We start from the raw sequence: 20,975 nt of genomic DNA, 5'->3' as shown, positions 1-20,975 counted from the left end.
CAGAATAGACCCTGAAACAAGGACTTGAATAAAACAGTTTACTTAGGAGGTAATCCTTAGAAATACAAGTAGGACTATGAGGAAATGAGACAGGGAGGGGCAGAGAGCCTAATAAAAAGTGTAGTTTCAAATACATTGCTGCCGTGGACAGCTTCAGTGTCCTCTAGTCCTACAGGCTGGCACTTTCAGCAGCTCTGTGTACCAGTCAAGTAGATTCTATTGGCCTGAGAAATCCATCAGGCTAAGAGTTGCAAGTGTGTCTGTTAGAAGCTCTTGGGTAGCACGCATGGCAGTACACAATGCCAAAATGTCAAGATGATGTGGGTGGAGCTCCCATAGTGTATTGGTATTAATCAAGATTCTCCACAGAAACATAATAAATAGGACTGGCATTTAGGAGCATCACCTGAGAACTTGTTAAAATACAGATTCTCAGGTCCACCCAGATCTACTGAATCTGAATCTTTGGGGTTTGGGTCTGAGATTTTCTTTCTTCCTTCCTTTCTTTTCTTTCTTCTCTTTCTTTCTTTCTTTCTTTCTTTCTTTCTTTCTTTCTTTCTTTCTTTTCTTTCTTTCTTTCTTTCTTTCTTTCTTTCTCTTTCTTTCTTTCTTTCTTTCTTTCTTTCTTTCTTTCTTTCTTTCTTTCTTTCTTTCTTTCTTTCTTTCTTTCTCTTTCTTCTTTCTTTTTTCAGATTTTATTTGAGAGCAATAGAGAGGGAGAGAGCAGGAAAGCACAAGCATTGGAGAGGAAGAAGGAGGCTACCCATCCAGCAGGGAGCCTGATCCCAGGACCCTGAGATCACGACCTGAGCCAACAGCAGCCACTTAACCAACTAAGCCACCCAGGCACCCAAGATTCTGTATTTTAACAAGTTCTGTGGGTAATGAGAAACACTGGCCTATAATTTATACAATCTCTTGATGGGCTAAGCTAACAGGAGTTGAATATAGGTGAGAGAGAACAAATGTAAATAATTATGTACATCTGATGCTCCCAATTAAACCTCTTGGAAAATGGGGCCAACAGGGAGTTAGGGGCCATTCTTATCTTGGCCTGCCTCTAACATCGACATGGCCTATAATAAGGTAATGGTGATAATGTTGGAGAACTTCCTGGCCTGTTGTGCAAATCAAACCAGAAACTAATGTGGTGGTTCTTTGCTCCTAAATGTTAGTAACTGTTTCTAATAACATGAGTCTTTTAAGTCACTTGAGTCTTATTTATTAAATTTCCACTTTAGTGAACTATAATAGTATGTGGCAATTCCCCAAAATGCTAACTTTCAATCAATTAGAAAAATTGCCACTGCCATTGCTATTATACATTTTAATATTTGAAAATATTTGTCTTTTATCCATGTTTTTCTATTTATGCATAATTAAAGAATGTGTTCTTATTTTATACCTTCTACAAATTGCTCCTAGGAGGGGCAGGATTTTTTTGCTCTTTCTGTACAAGGATAAAATTTTTGCAATCTTTTATCTTGGTGACTATTCATTGCCAATCAGGATAAAAGAGGTTTTGCCCCTCCAATAATTTCTATTTTATGATAGCATGCTTAGACAATTTCAGTATACTTCAGAGGTACAAATAGGTCTATTTAAGTGCTATTATTTTTTTAATTGCTATTTTTTGCTGCAGACTCATTAACAATTCAAAACTTGAATTAGAAGTAACCTAAAAATGTCTTACTTTATGTCAATGAAGTCTATTAGATATAAATGAAACCCATTTTGGCAACACTCAATGAAGAACATATCATACCCAATGAAAATTTGTCCTCAGATTTTCTAGAAAATAAGCTGAACAAAGGGAGACTAAATAAAATGTAATTTTAATATTACATGAACATGACAGAACAGGAGAAATAGAAGGGTCAAAACGCCGAACCTATTTTTAATTATCAAGGTTATCCTGGAAGATTTTATTTTAATTATACACCAGAGGTGATGCTTTTAGGGAGCTCAAATAAATGCTCATTATTCAACTTGAACTTAAAATAGGCACTGAAAAAATCTTCAAAGTAAAGTCATTAGACTTCTACTAAATCCTTAAGTTCATTTATACTTTTTTTTTGTTTTACTATAAGATTTTTGTTTATAATTAAATGAGAGTATATATGTGAAAGTACTTAGCTTTTGCATTAGCACATATACACATAATCGATATTAGTTTCCTTTCTTTCCCTGTCATATAATAAATGTAAAGAGATGTACTAAATTTCCAGTCAGAATTTATCTAGATTTTCTCTAGCCATTTTTAAAACTGCCAAGTAAATGTGCTAAGAAAATGGAATTAAGACTCCTAGGAAAATTAGAGCTATATGAAGATTTTTTTTTAAGATTTTATTTATTTATTCATGAGAGACACACACACAAAGAGAGAGAGAGAGAGAGAGAGAGAGAGAGAGAGAGGCAGAGACATAGGCAGAGGGAGAAGCAGGCTCCCGGGACTCCAGGATCACGCCCTAAGGCTGAAGGCGGCACTAAACCACTGAGCCACTGGGGCTGCCCTATATGAAGATTTTTAAGTGCTAATAAGTGCTTAAAATATTACATAATCGTACTCATTAATAGTAAGCATTTTAACTTGAGTATAGTTATGTGTATGTTGTTGATGCTTACATTTTTAACTACTATTTTCAGGCATTACAAATTCACACATGGAATTCAATTCAGAGGGAAGCTAGGAAGCTCATATGACAGATGATCAAGTCTAAAGGAACTCATATTTAAAATAAAAGCAAAAGAACTTCTTTAACTATTTTTAGATCATTGGCAGGAATTCTAAACCAAAGGAACGTTATTGAAATGACTAATTTTGCATTCCTAGAATCATGAACACTTTGCTTCTTACAATTAAAATTTCTAGACCCATACAAAAGGATATAAAGATTCAATTGTATAAAATCAAGTTAAAAACCAAAGTTATTAATATGCCACACAGCTGTTCCATATTAATGACATTGGATTTTGGGGTGTGTTTGTGTGTGAACATGTTTATGACACAGATGGATCATAGAATGTTGAGGTTTTCTAAGTTTGGAAATGCAGGGCCAATTTTATCCCCTTCCAAATTGAAATTAGGGCTCTCAAAGATTCCAGACTTGAATACAGGAAATTAAAGTCCCTGAAATGCCCACAGAATAGGTACCAGATGGACACCAGGGTTACCCAGTGTTTGGGCAAGGCAGTGCAGAAGATTCTAAGTAAATGACACAATGAAAGTGACCGAACAATTTAGTACATGTTGTGGCTCATTATGCAGCCAAATGCACCAGTACTGTCTCTTCTCTAATCATCTAGTCTTCAATAGGGCCATCAGGGACTTTAGATCAATCTAGTTTGATCTTTTCATTGAACAAATGAGGCTCAGAAAGATTACATGACTAGGTCAAATCACAAAGGTGGTAAGTGGAAGAACAGGGTCTTGAACTCTGTTCTCTCAGTTCTCAGTGCTTTCCTCCTTATTTTTTAAGGCCTACCTTTATTATAACCAGCATCATAGACACTGCCTGAGGGTTGAAGTCAAATCTTGACTCTCTGCCCTGGGAGATGCAGATAGGGAGGGATTGCAGTCCTGCCCAGATCTGCCTTGAGGGTCACACTTGCACAAGTGGGAAGTTTTAAGGAATCCTTGGCATGGAGGAACATACATCTTCAAGGGTAAATATGGGGTTCATGATGGTGCACCTGAAAAAGCAGACTGGAGCCACGTTGTGGGACTCTCCACTGCTAGATATCAGCAGTGAATTTGGAATTTATTTGACCTACCAGTGGGTGCCCCTCCTGGAGTCTGGCATTGTGGGTATTAATGTCTGTTTGTTACATGAATGAATGAGCCATTGAAAGTTTATGAGCTTTTTCTGAGACACGTTGTTATCAGAGATGCACTTCAAACTATGTTAGACTTTCAGGGAGAATCTGAGGCTCAAGGAGGCTGGCAGTTGGGAGAATAGATCCAATCACAAAGATGAGAAAGAGACTACAGTGAGTTATAAAAATTTAACATATAAATCTACAGATTTTTAATAGTCTTATTGGTATATAATTTGACTTCATAATAAAAGGATTGCTCAAGGATGAACATATGATGTTAAGCAAAAGAAGCCAGACACCACACACACACAAAAATGTGTGTCAGTTCAGGTCCTCTAGGAAGCAGATGCCAAATGGAATTCAAGTTCCAAGAGATGTAATATGTAAAATAAAGGGGAGAGAGTGGAAATAGGCAGGTAGAGTGTGAAAGAAAAGGGGGAAGGAAGGTGGTGGGTGGGTAAGAAGACTCTCAGACAATAGGGCAGCCAGGCTCACGGGGATCCCTAGACCAAAGATTGCCTATTAGAGCAGCATTAAGCAGAAATAGTGTGGCTCTAGTACCCGCACTATGCTCAGTCATTGGCTGGGTGCAGCCTAGAGAGAGCATGGTATTGGTGAAATTCTGCAATGGCTCGTGATTGTGCAATTCGTAGAGGGTGTCAGCTCATCACGCTCCTCAGTGCAAGTTCCTTCCTAAAGGGATCTGAATGGCACATACCCATGTTTGCAACAATACTACTTGCTCCTATTCATGTAAAATTAAACGACAGGGGATCCCTGGGTGGCTCAGTGGTTTAGCGCCTGACATTGGCTCAGGGTGTGATCCTGGAGTCCTGGGATCAAGTCCCGCATCAGGCTCCTTGCATGGAGCCTGCTTCTCCCTCTGCCTGTGTGTCTGCCTCTCTCTCTGTGTTTCTCATGAATGAATGAATGAATGAATGAATGAATGAATAAATAAATAAATAAATAAATAAATAAATAATAATAAATCTTAAAAAACAAAACAAAACAGGCAAGTCAAGATGGTGGCAATAACTGGAAGGGAATACAAGGAAAATGTTTAGAGTGAGGATAATATTCTATCTTTTAATCTGGGTACTTCCTATCCACCAGATATGTTCACTTTCTGAAAATTCCTTGAGCTATACATTTACAATTTCTTTATTATGCAATATTAACATCAAAAGATGAAATAAAAAGATTATTTGCCAAGCTCAAAAGAAAAATAATATTGAAGAGCTTAATACAGTAGACTATATTGAAGAGTTTGATAGAAAATCAAATAATTACTTCAAATAAAATAAAAATAAAACAATTGGCCTAGCCTCTTATCAGGGCTTGGAACTAGACTGAAATGAAGCAGTGTGGACTAGGGCACACTGAATAGGCTGGTAGTATCTGGACAAATCAATAAAGCCTTTCAGTTGTGGGACAGGTAGGGTGGGGAGAGCAACCTATGAATGGAGATCAGTGGATGGGGAGCGAACATTACCATAAAGAATGTCCAGGCAAGGTGTCAAGTCCCAGAGGACAGAATGGTATCAACACTCAGAGAGCCAAGTTGGGCGTGAGAACAAAGATGTATTTTGTGGTTGAGTCTTGGCATTTAAGTGCTTAACACACACTTTGTCAACTACAGGAGAAAAAATATGTCAATATGTAAACTCGGGCATCAGTTCAGTTGTTTGAATTATGAGACTGGATATCAGGTCCAAATGGATAATTTTCTGGTCCAAGTCTGGGCATCAGGTAAATAGATAAACCTCCTGACCCATCGATTCTGATCCTCTCTGCTCATCACTGATTCTATCTCTGGTAACAGGAGCAAACACATAACATACAAAGCCATTTTCTATGCGTAAGGAAAAGAGTGAGTACCTTCTAAAGAGATTAAGCTCAAGTCAAGTTGAAAAGGAGGTTAATGTGCGGTGTGAAAATATTCATAGATTGTATGTGACTCCAAGCAAAAAATATGACTCAGGAGAAAAGCCAGGATGCTATGAAAGCATTTCCATATTCTCAATTTTAGGGATTTGAGAAGTTTCAGGTCATCTCCCTTGGAAATGTTAAGAATTTATAATGTATATTTTTAGACAGGGATGGTGTCTTCATCTTCTTTGTACTGTTGGTGTGTGGCATACCAATGGATTTTTCTAAAAGCCTTGTTGAAGGAATAGGTTAAAAATAATATATATATATATACATACATATATATATATATACATTAATCAACAAAGAGGTCTCTGTGTCATCAGTCTGGTCTTGGTGAAGAAAATGTAGGTGAATTTGGGGGGTCACCTAGGAAACCCTTGTGTACTCTGTTGAAGAGAGTGGGGACTTATTAGAGACTAGTGAGCACCTCTCTTCTTCCCAGGACCTTGGTGAGCAATTCAGGGAGAGCAACCTTGATTTTCATCTAAAAATGGTGCCACTTCTACTGTGGCCCTTGGGGCCATACTTAGGTCAAACTTGTCTGACTCCACTGCTGGAAACCTGACCAAAGAAGAGAAATTCATCCAAGAGCTTTTTCCAGAAGAAGAAATCTCCGGTGCTTTATTTACTAGAGTAAATCCTTATATTTGTTCAGTTCTTTATTTATTTCAAATCTCTTTTGCACATATTATTTCTTTAGCTCATCATACCAGTCATGGTGTCTGCAGAACAGTTTCAGTTTACTCCATAATTTAAAATGGAAGAAAAAATGTTACATTAGTTGGTGTTCTCCAGAAAAACAGAACAAATAAGACACACACACACACACACACACACATGCATGTGCACATGCGCAAAGACAGAAAGATTTACTTTAAGGAACTAGCTCACATGATTATGGAACCTGAGAGACTGGCAAGTGCTAGCACACTGGGGATCCAGGGATGAGCCAATGTTGCAGTTCAAGTCTGAAAGCCAGCTGCCTGCTGCACAATTCCGTCTTGCTCAGAGGAACTCAGAAATTTCGTTCTATTTTAGCCTTCAGCTGATTAGATGAGGCTCACCTACACTATGGAGGCAATCTGCTTTATACTAAGTGCAGTGATCCAAAAACACCTGCACGGAAACAACCAGGATAGCATTGAACCACATCGCTTGACATTGTGCCCCAGCCAAGTCTTATGGGTTAACCCATAAGATTAACCATCACAAGGGTCCTGGAGTCTGGGAATTGCTCAAGCCTGTGGAGTTTAGTCCCAAGATTGTTTCTAAAATTCTGGTCTCTGACATTAAGGCCCCACGAGAGACTCACTGAGCACAAGAGTTAGATGATAGCTTTTCATAAATTCTGATGTGGGGAGCAAGAATGGAAAGGAGCTAGCTGGTGGCCAGAATGCTATGAATGAGAATCAGGCCTCAGCTAGTCAAGAGAAACCTCAATCCTTCTTAAATGTTATGTGTAACTATAAAAAGTCACAAATTCATAAACAAATTCAAAATAAGAGAAAAGAAACTAAACTATCTGCCTAAACTTAGAAAGACACCTGTAGAGACACTCAAGCTTAGATCGGGGTGGAGAATTTCATTACAGTGTCTAGGACAGTTGTGAATAACTGCAGGGCAGGGCTGGGCTGGTGAGGAACTAGGGGCTCATCTGGGAGGCTCTTCTATTCAGAGAAGTGTGATCTCTGGTGAGGGGCAGACATAGGCTTTCAGACCTCCACACAAGCCGAGAAAGCAGGAAATCCAGTAGCATGCAGTTCTTCCCCAGCCTCATAGCATTCCCCACCCCTCTTCATCTTGGCAGGGATGAGATTCTGTGTCCCACACAGCTCGGCCAATGCAACTTGTTGAGTTTGTGATCCATGGCAAAGAATTCATATTCAAAACCCATAAATCCACGAATTGATGATTCTAGAGGTTTTCCCGTCACAATGCTAGCAGTGCATTCTCATGCATTGCACCGTCTCTCCTATGACCCGTGATAACGGAGAATACAATTTGTATGAATATTTGAAGACCTCAGATAATCCCCAAACCTAATTTTGAGCTAAAAGCTTTTAAGTTTTCAACTTCTTGCCTCATGAAACAGCTGTTCTTTCGCTCAATTCTTCCTTTAGCCTTCTTTTGCAAATCCTGATGGAGGTGAAACGGCACGCACAAATATGTGCCCTGTTTCTTACATACTAAAAGTGTTGCTGAGGAGTTGTATATAAATTGTGCATTTAAAAAAAATAAATTGTGCATTTTAAATGCACCTCAAGTGAGGAAACTTTCAGTTTAAAATTAACCCGAGGCAAAGGAAAGAGTCCTTAGATTTTGCATATTTGTGTCCTAATTTAGCTGCCTTATGGTTTTGCTTTTCACAAATTATACTTGCCTAAAGTAGACAGTATTAATGGAAAGATGGGCAAGAAATACAATCTCTAAAGTGCCTACTAAGGGCCAGGTAAGATGCTGGGCATGGCACAGAGGACTCAGTGAGCAAAAGGATTATTGGTGCCTCTACTTCCTAGGAAGTATCTGGTAGCCCAAAACCAAGGCTAGGGATGGGCCTTCTAGTCTAATGAAAGGCAAACTCCAGGGCTTCTCATAGTTACGGAACAGTAAGTGTGTGACTGCTTAAGACAGAACAATGAATCACGTTTCATTTCCCTGCCTGAACAAGAGAAGCGACTCTTTGTCCTGCCTTTCCTTCATGCTCAGCAGATGCTGGCTCCCCCAAAGATAAAGCATTCTTTGTGTGCTGTGCCCTCAGCTTCCCTGGGTATTGGATGGCAGTTTCTGTATGCAGATGCTGAAAAATCTTTCTGAGAGTGTTTACATAGTAGTTGTCTCTTGAGCACATGTTTATTTTTAGCGGTAAATTATCAGAGCTTGTGAGGCTGAAACCCCAGCTACTTTTTGCATGTTTTTGGTAGCCAGATTCCAGACCAGGGCACCCTGGACCACATGTCAGCCATTAGGTTGGCTTCCAGACCTCACCCTCCCATCGTGCCAGGTAATTGAAATTGATTAATGACTTAGCAATTTAACAATGGTCAGTGAGGGCCCACAAAATGCTTATTTTCAGATTATTCATAGTTGGGAGTCTATTTATTCAGCACTAACAGGAATGAGCTAAAATATTTCTCTTTGTGGAGGTAGAAACCTTAGATCAGTGAACTCGATTCATTGCTCAGCATCTGCAGAGAGTCAGAGCAAGGAAAAGGGTCAAGTCCCAATACCTGATGGCAAACCGTTCAAACTGTTTAATAGGGAGGTCAAGGCTGGCTTGGGTACTTAGGATTCCAAGATGCTGTTCTCAGCGACCTCCTTGATACTGTCAGAGAGCAGCAGAAATTGCTCCAAGTCCTTCCGAAAGAGACCTGGGAAACACATGGTGAACGCCTACTCAAGACAGCTGTTTATATGGGCACAGCAAATGAGGAACAGGGCATGCCCACCAGGCCCTCTACTTTATGCCTTATTACCCTCAGAGATTTAAGCTCCATTGACTGCTAGATTTAAGGGTATCATAGTTTTTTTTTTTCTTTGTTAAGTCAAGACTCTTGTTCCAAGCAACAGATCAAAAGATACTCAATCTAACTTCTTATACTTTCGACCTAACTTATATTGCTTCTTTAGTTCAATCAAGTAAATAAAGTCTGAAAAATATGGATTCATACAAAATGTTTTGCTTATGTGTGTGTGCACATGTATTTATTTCATATAACTAAAAGTCTAAGTAATATACCCAAGAGCTCAAATGATGTCATCAGGCCCTGTGACTCTCTCCATGTCTTAGCAGTGCTTTGCCTTTGGTTGGCTTTATTCCATCTGCACACTCCACATGGTAGGCAAATTTTACATAGTCCATACTTAGAAATCACAGTGGAAAAATAGCTTCTACAACTGGTGTCCATATATCAATTTCAAAAGTGGATTCATTTCATACATGGGGAGATCCCGATAGACTTTTAATCACACAGCCTGCCTCACTGGCCATTGGCATGTGCACATGACTCCTCAGACTCTACCATTGTGTCCCTCAAGGCATGGTGATCAGTTCAGGGGTGGACAGGTGCTCCAACTAGAGCCAATCACAGTCCACTTTTGAAATTGATATATGGACACCAGTTGAAGAAGCTATTTTTCTGCTGTGATTTCTAAGTATGGACTATGTAAAATTTGCCTACCATGTGGAGTGTGCAGATGGAATAAAGCCAACCAAAGGCAAAGCCAGCTATTGTGGTTGCTGTTGATGGAGCAGAGGCAAGTACTGATGGTGGGCAAGAGAATGGAAAAGTACCTACAATCATAAGGGGTGGAAAAGTTGAGGATCCAGAAGACACTTATTTAAGACTTGCCCACAGCAATGGATTTGTGTGTTGTGACTACACAAACTAAAATCATTAGTGGAAAAGATGTGTCAGCTAATCAATTAATTGCCTGCCCTTCTTGCATCCTGGTGGTGCAGCCTCTATAATTTGATCATAATATTTTTTCTTTATCACCATCTTGTGGCATCATAACATAATTGCAGGGACAGCTGTCAAAGTGAAACAATCACCCTGAGAGTGGATGCCAGAAACTAATCCTAGAAGAGAGAACAGCTTTGAGGGCACACACAGTTCCATGGCATTTTTATTAAGCCCAAAGACACATTTATAAACTTCACTAGAATGTGAAAATTTCAGGGAAATAGCTTAGTATTAAACCTTTTCTTTTACAGTTACTGGAATATAAAAAGTCTCTCCAGAGACATCCCCCTCCCCTGCCATGGCTTGTGTAGAATTAAGTAGTACTATATTTGAGGAAATTTTACATTTCTCCCAATGCAAATCTATTTAAAGGTCAGCTAAGCTCAACTAAAAATAAAAGCCAGAAGTGGGCCTGCTGCTAATGCTTTATACATCCCATCTATAAAAGGACTGGTTGGCTTATTGCTGTATATTGATATTTGGTAGGCCTGTTGCTATGTATTGATTATTTCTGTGTTGGCCCAAATGGGAATTATGGATTGTGTGGTCGTCAATGTATGACCATTTATTTTAAGTATAAGCTGTATGTTACAAACTTACAAAGAATTGAACTCTTTGTAGTTTTGGCAATATTTTGTGCTATTACTTTAAAAAGGAATAGAATAGACAATAATACGGGAAAAATATAGTTCCATATTAGACCTCCATGGGCTGGCACATGGTACTAGGATTGGCCCAGGGCTGTTTGAAGTTCAGGATGTCTTTATGGTGATCTTGTCTTCCTTCCCACAGGGCCACGAGATCTGTTTGGTTTCCTCTCAAAAAATAGGAAAGGTATAACTGAGATAACAGCAGAGAAGAAATTTTTAAAAATTTAAAAATCTTACAATTTTTTTAAATAGTCCTTGCTTGATAATCCCTGATGGCTCTACCTTTGTGCTCGACAGACTTCTCACAATCAATACGAGTAAAACTTGAGTTAATCTTTTCCTTGCTTAACCTATCAATTCATTGTTGATTACCTGACTGTGCAGATGGCACCATTTCCACCCAGTCCACCTGACTAGAAACTTGAGTCACCTTTGAGTAGTCCTTACCTTTATCTCTATATTGAATTCATCACCAAGCCCTTCCCCAGGGTATATGCAGAAGGTTTCTTGGTTCAGTTCCTCCTCCCCACGATCACTGTCACCATCTGATTCAGACACTGTTTTTCACTTGGCTTTGGTAAGAGTCCTCAGTGGGATCTCTCCTTTCTTTCTTCCACTCTTCTCTTGCATTCATTATCCACAGAACAGCAGGAGATATATAGATATAGATAGATATAGATATAGATATAGCTGGTATAAATATAGATTTTTTTTTTTACAAAACATAGATATAATAATTTACTCTCTTGCTTAAAAAACTAAAAATAGGCATCCAAGATTTTTGTTGATGACTCTGGCCCATGTAAAATCTTACCAAAATTTAAGGATTCCATCATGCAAAGAACTGAGAATCAGTACATTAACATTGCAATAAAGTTTATGGAAAGATGAAACTCAATGAGGCAAGATCAGCACAGATGATTTATTAGCATTTGACCCAGGAAACTATCCTTTGTTGAAAATACTACCTCAGAACCCCATTCAGGTCATGACTTCTTACAGAGATATCTGCACCTCAAAATGGAGACTTAAAATATTAATTGGTTAAAAGCTAAAATGGACTCATGGCACCTGGGTGGCTCAGTAGGTCAATTGTCTGACATTTGACTTGGGCTCAGGTCATGATCTCAGAGTCCTGTGATAGAACCCTACGTCGGGCTCCACACTGGGCATGGAGCCTGCTTAAGATTCTCTTCCTCTTCCTTTGTCCTTCCTCCTCCAAAAAAGGCTAAAGTAGGCTATATTATTAGAAGTTAACTGAGCCATTTTTCTTTCAAAATCAATTACCAAGATTACAATAAAAAGTAACAAAGGCGGGATACCTGAGTGGCTCAGTAGTTGAGCACCTGCCTTCGGCTCAGGGCGTGATCCCAGGGTCTGGGATCGAGTCCCGAATCGGGCTCCCCACAGGGAGATTACTTCTCCCTCTGTCTATGTGTCTGCCTCTCTCTGTATCTCTCATGAATAAATAAATAAAATCTTTAAAAAAAAATGTGACAAAGGCAATGAACTACCACTCTTCTTGGTTAAGTCCAGCAGATCATATATACTTTCAACAACAACAAAAGAACACATATACTGGTTTAAAGTATCTGGAAGCCTACAAGAGAATTTTTTGCTGCAATAATACTTTTTAATAATTTTCTAATTATGGTAGCATAAGATGCTATGCACTGTAAACAATTAATAAGCAATTTATTTTTTGCCTACCTATCTTTAAAAAATATTGTTAGATATACCCAAAAGATTATATGTAAATATATGTAAATTATCAAATAACTCAATAAACAACAGTAAATCTCAACCACTCAACCCAAGAACAGAAACATTAGCTATAATTTCCATAAATCTGTGTGCTTCTCCCTTATATAACCCCCATTTCTCCTGCAGGAATAACCCAATCTGAGACAGCTGTGGTACTAGGAGTACTCAGAGAAACTGGGTGATAAGATGATGTTTTGGAGTTGGACACACACCTCCCTATTGGCAATGGCACCCCCATCACCGTGGTAGGATGATAGTACCTACAGCACCTGATGCAAGGTAGTGATCTGCTAGTTAACGCTCTCTCCAGAGATGAATTAGGGCGGTGTACTGGCGTGTAATACACTAGCTAGTATGACATACCAGACCGTTGAGAAATATATGGAAATAGCAGCTCTAAGGGCAATGAGATTGGATGGCTATTGCTAAGCACTGTTGAGCCCTAGAAACAGATGATGAAAAGCTGTACATGCTGAACAAGCAATTGAAAAGCAGAGGACTTCTCTGATAACTTACAAAGGGGGCTCTCATGTCTTGCAGCAGAAAGATAGAAAAAGCTGAATATAAAGCTGAGGCCCAGGACTTAAGCAAATGACCAAACCCCAGAGAAAGTTAACGATCCAACCAAGAGGGCTCTGCTCTGCCCAGGTCAGGCCGAGTTTGGGTAAAGTGGGGCTCGACTTTTGGGTTGCAGACATCTGGATTAATCACTTCTCACAGTTTGAATCACGGATTCCTGCACCCTGTACGCTTTCAGAAGTGTACCACCTGTCCCTGTTAAGAACTAGCACATTCGCCTTCCTTGAGACAATTGAGCAGTTTCTCCCCAACATGACAACATGTGCCCCCTCAGGATCTGCCTCTAACCCTCCTCTGGACCACTTGGCCTATAATTAGGGCTAAGTCATGGCATTAACCAGCTTGGGGATGTAAGGGTACTGATAAGGGAAGAAAGGGACTATACCCTAAAGTAGCTATAGCATCTAGCTAGCATATACCAGTACAAGCAAGCCAGGTGACAGATGAAGTCCTGGCCAAGGTCAACTTACAGTGCATTCCCCGGGGTTTATTGACACAGTGGTCCATGATCATTTCTTTGGTCTCAGAATGTACAGTTAGAATTTTTATGCATGGTGATTGGAATAATCCCCATATTGGATCTTTTACCTGTGATAGGGAAGTAGTGAAGCAGAGGCCTCTGAAACTGTTCCTCTGCCCAGCCAAGATAGTAAATCAAGCACAGCATACATTTTGGAGTGGGGAGGTGATAGTGGAATTGGCATCATCCTTAAAGATCTAAGATACGTTTGGCAAAAATGTCTCTGTAAAGGTCCAGATGGTAAATATTTTAGGCTTTGTGGGCTTTATAGTCTCTGTTGCAATTATTCAATTGTGCTTCCATAGCAAAAAGTAGCTATTGGCAATACAAAAATACATGAGCCTGGATGTGTTTCCCCCAGACATGATTTGCTTCTGCTGTGGCAGGGGAGCTCTGTATGTGGGATCACATCATCCTCTCTGAGAGTCTCAGCTAGCACAGAGAGTCTGAGGTTCTTTTTACTCTTGCCACAGCCAATCAGCCCACTGTTGTCCAACGAGACTCTGGTAACCCTGTCCCTTCCAGCTGCTCCAGGTCTTGGAACTTCTGGTCTCCAATGATTTGGGGGCAGAGGGGAGAGGAGGACTTCTCAACACACCACCTATCTCATGTGAAATCAGTCAGGTCTCAGAGTTTGTCTTTCATAGGATTTCATTGTTTTGCAGAGAGTCCCCAAGAGCATCTGGTCAGCCATAATGATGAAGGCGATGACCTTTATTTTTAAAAATACGGTGGATAAGGATTTATCAGGCAAAATGTGGGAGACTGTTTGCATTCCATTTGAACACAAATGGATTGAGGATGACTCTAATGACAGTTTTTTTTTAAGCTACTTGTGTGTTTTATATGGATTTTTTTCCCAACAGGATTTGATCTTTATGTATGGAGAATTTAAAATATATACAAAAGGAGAGAACATAGTAGAATGAGCCTCTATGTTACAATCACCCAATTTCAACAATTTTCAATTCGTATCTGCTCTAATTTCATCTACCCTCTCCTCCCTCCCCTTGATTATTTTTTTAAATATTTTATTTATTTATTCATGAGAGAGAGAGAGAGGCAGAGACACAGGCAGAGGGAGAAGCAGGCTTCACGCAGGGAGCCCGACGTGGCACTCGATGCCGGGTCTCCAGGATCATGAAGGGTTGAATGAAGGCGGCGCCAAACCTCTGGGCCACCAGTGCAGTCCCCCTTGATTATTTTGAAGCAAGTCCAAGACAGCATATAATTTTATCCATAAGTATTTAAGTAAGAATTTCTAAACAATAAAGACTATTTTTCCAAAATATAATCACCAGAGCAGGAATCACACCTAAAAAGTTGATAACGGTTCCTTCATATCGAATAGACTAGAGACATTAACATTTATCAAATATTTTTCCCAAATGTGTTATTTATCTTTACATTTTGTTTATAGTATATTTTTATCATTCAAAGGTTTTTTTTTTCTAATTATATGTAGCAGCAATCCACCTTTCTCATTATTTCTGGATATTTGAGTTCTGGTTAGGAAAGTCTTTCCCATTCCCAGATTATAGATTCACTCATGTCATTTTCTTCTATTCAGTTTTACTTCATTGCATTTAAGTCTTCTATCCATTTGAAATTTATCCTGGTGTGTGGTGTGAGGAATGGATCCAATTTTATATTATTCCTTGTAATTCTTCAATTATCACTATTTACTAAGATGCACGTTTTTCTTCCACTGATTTGAGATTTCAAATTCATCATACATTATATTCTCATGTGCAACTGAGGCTATTTCTGCATTTTCTGTTCCTTTCCATTGGTCCTTCCCTCTCTTAATGTGTCAATATCACACAATTTTAGTTATAGAGTCTTGGTAATATATCTCAATATACTTCTTCACAATTGATCCTTTTTAAAAGGATTTCCCCTGCTGTTATTACTTGGTTGTGTGTGGGGTTTTGTTTTTTTGTACAAATAAATTTTTAAAAAGGATTTTTTCTGGTATTCTTGCTTGTTTTTATTGCAAATGAACTTTACAATTAACTTGATACCCTCATTTTTTATAGAGTTTTTTTTTTACTAAAACAGACATCTTTTTTCTCTTTTTAAAAAATTTAAAAAAATTAAAGTTGTTATTTAAATTCCAATTAGTTAACATATAGTGTAATATTAGTTTCAGGTGTGCAATAAAGTGATTCAACACTTCCATACAATATCAGTACATCACAGCAAGTGCTGTCCTTAATTACTATCACCTATTTAATCCATCTCCCCTGCCCACCTCCCTTCTGATAACCGTCAATTTCATCTCTGTAGTTAAGTCTTTTTTTGTTTTGTTTTGTTTTCTCCTCTGTCTCTTTCTCCCTTTTTTCATTTGTTTTGTGTCTTAAATTCCACATATGAATGAAATCATATGGCATTTGTCTTCCTCTGACTGACTTCTTAGCCCCATCCACGTCGCTGTAAGTGGCAAGACTTCATTCTTTTTTATGATGAATGGATGAAGAAGATATGGTGTGTGTGTGTGCCTGTATATGTCAGTTTTTCTTAATATACTGCAATGGTATTACAGAAACCATGTATATATAATAAGGTGCCCCTTATTTTGAACACTTTCTTATTTTTGTCGTTGCACCAAGCTGAAGAAGATACTAACCGAAGCAGAAAGTAGCCCACTAGTAATCTCTATACAAAATGTCTAGTTGTTTGTGTAGAAGTAATTATCTCACTAACATCATTTTAAACCTTTCTTTGTTGGAGATGATGCCCTTCCATTGGGATAGCACAGTGTTGGTTACTAAGTGGTTGCTCAGTAAGTATTAACTAGCTTTTGCATGGCAAATACATGTTCTCATTATGTTGCTTATATTTATAGAGAACCTACTAAAAGCAAAGCACTGTGCTAAGTGCTATGTAAGGTGTAAAGGTGAATCACACAAGGGTAAATGAAGTTACAATGTAGCAGAAAGATAAGATGTATACCCAATAATTATACCACAAGGCTGATAATCTAGAGGAAATGGACAGATAAATTAGAGAGAGAGAGAGAGAGAGAGAGAGAGAGATTAGCTTGAGGACTGAGCAACAAATTTGTATACCAGAATCGTGTTTATCATGAGAATTAATCGACTAAGAACAGTTACCTACTCAGGAATCAGGGCAGAACTATCAGACTGTCAAGTCAATTTCCATGAAAAGAAATTAATGCATATTTCCATGTAAAGCAGTTAATTCTTTCCTTCTATATTTACTTACTGTCATGTAGAAATGCCCTGGAGAAGTGCATATTTTTGGCTGGTGAGAAGGTAATGAGTTACTTGTAAGTCATTATTATAAAGGAGCTATTACTCCAGAATGATATTCACTAAGGATTTCTCATCTGGATGCAAGGCACACTCTGGGAAGAGCTGGTGCCCCCTAATATAGAAGAGTGGAGGTGTAACTTAGATACAGTTTTAAAATGAAATTTCTTTCTGGTTGGAAAACAAAGTGAACTCTGAGAGACAAAGCAAAGAAGAGAAATTGGCTCTCTGGGGCTGACATGTGAGCTCAGCAGTCAGCCAAGGCCTTTCTTTGTTTCCTCTTTGAGCAGCTTCATCGTGCCCTTAGTTGTAGGTCTCAAAGATTGTCCAGTTCTTAAGTCTCTGGTGGCACAAGGTCTTGGGAGTTTCGTGTGGGAAGAAGTTGTTTCCATAGAGGTGTCCTAGTGAGGCATCCACTGTAAGGCTCTGGGCATCCTGTGAGCTCCCATAGGCTCTTCCCAGCCCCCTTGCCCATCCTGCTCTAAGTCTGCTGCTGACCCTGCATCTGACCTCCCTTTACTCTGAGACGGCGACTCTTCAGGCGCAATTACAGGTAGGAAAACATCTATCAGGGGGAATCCCTCAACATTGGCGTACCCTTGCCCAAAGGATGAATTCTTGGCAAGTTCTGAGGCAAAGAGGCAGAGACACATCATACGCAACATTCTATCAAATGAAAATGTGGTTTTATTTATAATTTTAGAAACCCAGCTGTGATGGTTAACTTTATGTGTCAACTTGATTGGCCACATGGTTCCCAAGAACACTGCCTCATGCACCAGCCTTGTGACTCATGGCTCATTTTGCTGAAACGTTACAGATACAAACAATAATCTGATTTGTTTTCTTACTACATCCTTGGGAGAGTTATAAAGAGTCAGAAAGGATGACTTAGCCAAAGTGAAAAAATAATCTGTGGTTGTAACTGGAAATAGATGATAAGACTCACGACTCACATATTAATTCCTACTAGAGCATATTGCATCCTTAGAAACACTCACTTTCCTGTGGAAAACAGAGTCTTTTGCTTTCCACATCATTGTGGAGATCTGAAAGAATTTTTAGTTGTTTCAAGAATTTCTGTGGCACATGAGATAGGTCTCATTACTAAAATCTTACTAGATTTATCATTTGAGTTTTGTCAGCAATATGTTATCATTCAGGCAATATATATGCCACTGGGGCGAGGTGCCTGAATAAACACCTAAATTAATACCAGGGCTTCATGCAGCCCAGTGTTACTTAGTATATAATCCAGGAAAAACCACAATCTAGCATCCAAAGGTAATTAAGGAGCGCTTCTAGCCTTACTTGTGCTTCTCAAAGAACTTTTATCTTCTGGTTATTGTATGGTTTGACTTTATGGTCTGCTTCACAATCTTTAGGAACATTTCTGGGGATTTCTCTTCCTCATTTTCTCAGACACCAAGTGAACAGAAGCTCCTCGTCCTTGTGACTCTTACCCCTTACTCCCAGTAAACTCTCTTCCACAGCCTCAGACCCGAGCCCTGTTTTCCTCCTGTCTCCAGGGCTGGCAAAGAGAGAAGGCTCTTTCCAGGGTAGGGAAGAAGGGGAAGCTGAGAGGACAAAAATGTAAGTCTGCTTCAAGATAAAATCTTAAAATGCTGATATTTTCTTTTCTTTCACTGTCCTACTTAGAGACAGCCCCGCATGTCAGCCAGGGGCAGGAGCCAGGGTGGCTGTTGCCTTGAGGCCCTGGGGTATGTTTCTGTCAGCTGCTGTCACCTGCACAGTGGTCCTGGACTGACCATCAGGAGGAAGATGGCACATCTCAGAGACTTTGCCAAGCCCCACCCAAGCCCCTTCAGGTGCATGCCCTTTCTTTTCAAGGATTCAAGATGCTTGTACCCTGCATTCTGCATGCAGATGGTGTTGGGCCTTGACAGTCAGGGCTGTGACCTAATGGAGAAAAAAAGCACCTGTGCTGATACAGGGTTGGGTCCCTATTGTACATGCTACTGGCTCATTTTATCTTCCAGAACAACCCGACGGGATGGGCAGGGACAACCATGAATATTGCTATTCTCATTTGATAGCCCATCAGACTTGGCATTTCTGTTCAATATTGGTGAGTGCCTCAGATGGTAGGGAGTGTCATTCAGACTGATTGTAATTCTATTAACTCACATGAAGCATCCTGGGTATTTTTTCCTTCCTCAAACTAAAAAAAAAAGTCCATTTTCAGATGATATGAAATAAACATGCTTCTTTTTCCTACTAAAAAATCATGCGCTGCATCTTTTGCAAAGAAAAATATTGAATTTATAAGCATACTTATACTGTAATCATTTCCTGTGATTACTTTTCATTTTTATGCTAATATAAGTAGAATTCAGGTAGTGCATTATTTTTCCATAGTGTGTCTACTCTGATAAACATAAGAAAAGAAAAAGCACCCAAAAACATCTCCTGAGAAAGGCCATAAATAGACCTTTTTATCACCCTTGTTAGCAAAGCATTTTTTATTTTCTCTTCTCTTCTTTCTCATACTCTCTTCCTCCCCTTCCTTAGAAACAATCTCTAATACTTACAGATGCCACATAAATGGATAAACCTATTTATTTACAGAAATAAAGTAGATATAGGCCCTAGTTCACTAAAAGTAAATCATTCACTGATTTCTATGAACCTTCCAAGTTTGCACCCTCTTCAGATATATGTCACCCTTACTTGGTCTGTGAGGTGTTGGAGGACCATTATGCCCATCACTTCTCAGTGAACCGATTGCTCTGAGCCACACAAATTACCTTTGGGCAACAATCAAGTATATGAGGGAAGCACTCAAATGCATGGTCATTGACAACCTGAGGGACCTGGCCACAGCAGCTCAGATGTCCACATGTCATACTATGGACACTGACCAAATAAAGTCTTGGCGGACACGCCCATGTCTTATGAGATCGAGGTCAGGCACAAACAACATGGCAGGTGTGCATCATGTTGAGGAGGTGGGATTAAATCCACCGTCGCTCAGTGTTGTTTTAGCCACTCAGTTTTACTTTCATCATCATGTTTCAGATCTTTTCTGACCGGGAGAAACAAATCAAGTTGAAATCAGTAGACTTTCATGATTTCATGAAATCAGTAGACTTTCCAGGAATCTTCCTGTTCTAAGTACATATACACAAAAATCAGCCACGTCTGGAAGCTTCACTTGTCTTCTTTTTTTTTTTTTTTAAAGGATTGAATAGACATAGAATAGAGAAAAAACCCAAACTGATAAAGTCTTCTGAAAAGAGAAGTCAGATTGTGCCATGTTTAAGAGCAGCAGAGCCACCCTCATCTGTATTCCAGTCACAGATATCAGCCCTCCCCGGATGCTCCTGACCTCACCGGCCTGCATCCGCCCTGAAGTTCCACAGGATAGAAGCCCATGCTGCACAGCTGGTGCCTAATTGTGTGGTTTCTTGCTTTGTTCCCCAAAGCTCACTTCAATTTTCCTTCTTTAAGGGTCATGTCATACTTCTCCCGCCCCCAACCCCGCATCACACCAGCCCTTGCACAACGCTGATTCATGGCAAAATACAACAGCTACTTGTGAATTAACTGACCACCCAAACGCCTCTGGTCTCGAAGGCCTTCAGCCTCTAGAATGTGGATTGCATTTAGAAAATATTAAGCAACATGTATGTCATTCTTCTCCCTCGTAAATGGTGTCCTCTGACAGCCGTTGAAGCTCCAGGGAAGGGGTGGATAGCACCCTCAGAAGAGAACGGATATGACCAGAGCTGCTGGTAGCCCTTACAATACTTTCATGACAACTAGAAAAAGGGCCTTCTTGCTCTAAAGAGACAAAGTCCAGGCCTGAGCTCTTGGCTGGGTGAGCAGAGAGTAGGCTGGATTTTAAGACCTACTCATTGTCCCACTGGGGATTCTTGTGCAGGCACTCTGTACAAGTGTACGTGGTGGCCCCTGATGTACCAAGGGTTGGACCTGGCTAAAAAGAACTCAT

This window comes from Nyctereutes procyonoides, unplaced genomic scaffold, assembly GCF_905146905.1.
Source record: "Nyctereutes procyonoides isolate TBG_1078 unplaced genomic scaffold, NYPRO_anot_genome, whole genome shotgun sequence".
Taxonomy (NCBI): Eukaryota; Metazoa; Chordata; class Mammalia; order Carnivora; family Canidae; genus Nyctereutes; species Nyctereutes procyonoides.
This window is presented reverse-complemented; position numbering follows the sequence as displayed.